This window comes from Pavona decussata, unplaced genomic scaffold, assembly GCF_977016875.1.
Source record: "Pavona decussata unplaced genomic scaffold, jaPavDecu1.1 SCAFFOLD_16, whole genome shotgun sequence".
Taxonomy (NCBI): domain Eukaryota; kingdom Metazoa; phylum Cnidaria; class Anthozoa; order Scleractinia; family Agariciidae; genus Pavona; species Pavona decussata.
This window is the reverse complement of record NW_028145439.1, coordinates 69446-72622: the sequence shown is the minus strand read 5'-3', so window position 1 is coordinate 72622 and position 3177 is coordinate 69446. Positions and strand designations below refer to the sequence as shown.

At 35.9% G+C, this 3177-nt stretch overlaps 1 pseudogene; it reads right to left on the bottom strand.

Moving 5' to 3' along the window:
- Window positions 1–357: 357 nt before the first annotated feature.
- On the bottom strand, window positions 358–3177 carry LOC146487129 (adenosine receptor A3-like; annotated as a pseudogene).

Genomic DNA, 3177 nt, shown 5'->3' with positions numbered 1-3177 from the left:
GCTGAAAAGTATAAAATTTCGAGTTTCCGCTAGGTGAAATCCGAGCTTCCGGTAGGGTGACCGTCTTTCGTGGTTTTCTGCCGTTAAATGGAATATTTCAAAAAACTAACCCCATATCCTTCAGTTACTTACCTAGGCCTTCAAACTGACAAAGTATGAGCGAAATCGATTTTTTGACCGTGGCCACGTTTTTTGAATTTTCCTCGATTTTTACTGACATTTACTCTTAATTTTAATTTTAGTAAATCCCCAAAATAAATGCGTCATGAGTTGTTCCTTTACGTAAATCCGTAAACGTATTGTACGATTTATGTTCTGTGTACACATAAAAACATGTAACTATCACTTCTAAAACACTCAGATAGTCTTACGAAACGCGTAGAACGATAAAAATTTTAACAATTTAAGTTCGTTCGGTGCTGCTCACTAGTTTAGCCTTTTTTTAAAAAAAAAAAATAACGTTCTGAATTAAATTTATACATTAGTCAGATATGACTAATAAACAATAGAGAGATCGATAAATCGTTAATTGAAAACCATATACACTCTCTTTTACATAAGAACCTTTTTTTATAACAACGATTAGGATGATTAACTAAACTTTAAGAACATACTAAGAACATTACCCAGGCTGAGAGTCAGTGAAGAACATTTTTATTACGACCAAAGGTTTTTAAAATACGCAGTATAAATACTGATAAAATAATACATGTCAAAAAATTCAGTCCATATTGTCCAATTGATCCAAATAATAGGTGTCTTGCTCACGTCTACGTGTTAAGGACATCTTAAGAACTTTTCAAGCTCAAATTTCCCTAAAATAATGTAATAATAAGCCTCATCCCCAAAATTAGACGTTCATATTAAAAAAAAAAAAGTTAATTGCAATCAGAATGACTGAATTACGTATGGAGTTAAAATATACTGACAAGTAATGAAAATTAAAAAAAGAATTGACAGATAAAATTAAGACATCGTGCATGATGAATTGGTTCATCGGCCCGTCATTGCGACAAGGCGGAACATTAAATATCTCTTCTTCCTTAGGCTATGAGTGTAAGTGATTGCCTTAGCGGCTAACAGCTATAATACCTTATTGGTCTAATTTGTGGCTTTTACGACATGATTCTAGAATTGCTTTCTTATTGATTTAAACTGGTAGCATTAACTTACTTTAAAATTACCAGGGTAAGCAATTCGTCAGTTGAAAAAAAAAGGTATAATTTATTGTTCTATTTTATAAATGGAGACTTCTAAATTAAAATCAATATAAAGGTCAGTGTGTCAAACGTTTGTTCTGTCACTTATCCACATGGTCGATCAAAATGTGTGGAAAGTTGTGACAGGCAAAGTGCCCTAACTAACTTTGTAATCAAAACAAGCTTCTGACTGTGGTCTTCATTACTCTTCTCACATCTTTGATCTTCCAGCAATAGAGAACTGGGTTAAGAGACGAGTTGGAATAAATAAGAGTGGTTACGCATGCCCCAACGAAATCCCATGTTCGACCACGCCATCCAGAAAGCAGTATTATAGCACATGCGATATAAAATGGAACAAACCAAACAACCAATGCCAACTGCACCCACGCTATACTAGAAACGCTTTTCTTGTAACGTGCTATGTTGAGTGAAATGCTTCCTCTTGTTCTATCATGCCTGCTTTGAGAGTGAACTTGGGCTTGACGTTGTCGCAGTGTGAGATAGATCTTCGAGTAAGAGAACAACGAGATGCATAGAGAAAGTATTCCAATAACTGCGCCTGTTGTGAAGACAACAATATGTCTCCAAAACGAGTAACTGAAGCCAAATAAAATGCTCATTAACCAGATAACACATATAGCTGCAAAAACTAGCCTTAAAGTTACAACTTGTCTGTATCTCAGCCCCAACAGCAGGGCGACAAGTCTGTCAACACTAAGAGCTGTCATTGTGTAGATGGATACTGCACTCAGAGTGAAACTCGAGGCAAACGTTGCGTTGAAAAGGTAATGTAAAACTCAAGTGTATTAAGGCTTGACCAGCATAATTGTTATGCACATTTTTATTTGGAGGGGAAGCTTTTGTCCGATCTCTGTGAAACCTGGCGAACAGTTTATTATCGGTGTCCTTATTAATTTTCCAAAATTTGCTGTATCACGTTCTAGTCACGTGACCTGAAAACGACTTATAACGGTTAAAATCTTTACTCAAAAATGGGGAACAAAAAGCTACATTATATCAATCTTGCTTGTTGCTTACTCGATGAACCTTTTTAAGGGCTTTATCATCCCGCCTTTTAATGATGTCCACATCTTAAGAGTAACGGTCAATTAAGGAAAATGGGTCACGTGACATAACAAATGTCCAAATATCTTAAAAGATAAATAACGAGTACCACCTTGAAAGGCAGAATTAGGTTAGCACAGTTATACTAAACATTTTAATGGCAAACGTTTTCAAAATTTTGGAGTATAAATGTTCCCCATTTTCAAAAACAAGTTATGTGACGTCATCAACCAAAGAATGTCACGTGACACTTAAGAAGACTTCCATTTGGTCAAGAAAGTCAGGCTGTTCATGGAATGAATTTTCTTTATAGTGTAAATTCTTTTCTCGACGGAGAATAGAGGTTCCTTAAAATCTTTGCTGGGGGTCTTTGAAGGGCAAATAACCAAGCCTTAAAGTACTTGAGAATATTCATGTTTTTCTTTGTCACAGAATTCAGGATCATGCTGACATAAAGCGGTTGTCAAATTAGACCGACGCACAGATCCGTCACTGCCAGGCATCGCAACAACAGTTTTGTTGGTGGATGAACAGAAGACACATTACGAAGAGCAACTAGAATCAGTACATTGCCCAGTGTTGCAGTAATGGAAAGAAAAATGTTTAAAGATGAGAGTAATATAGCTTTCCTTGCAGTTAACTCTATCACCCAGTAGTCTTGACCGTCGATACCGGCTGCCATCGTTTGGAGTTTTAAACCCAAAAGTTCTCCGTTGATAGGACTTGGTATAGTTGATCGGCTGCGCTTTGCGTGATCAGTACTTCTTCAATTTTGTCTTCGTAAATTGATTTTAAGGAAAAGACAATGATGAATATTCAAATTATCACCTGCTGTAGCTCTATTGCCTGTGTTGTGCTTCATTGAAATAAAAATGGAACGAAAAAAAAAAGTCGATAGCTAAATAGTCAA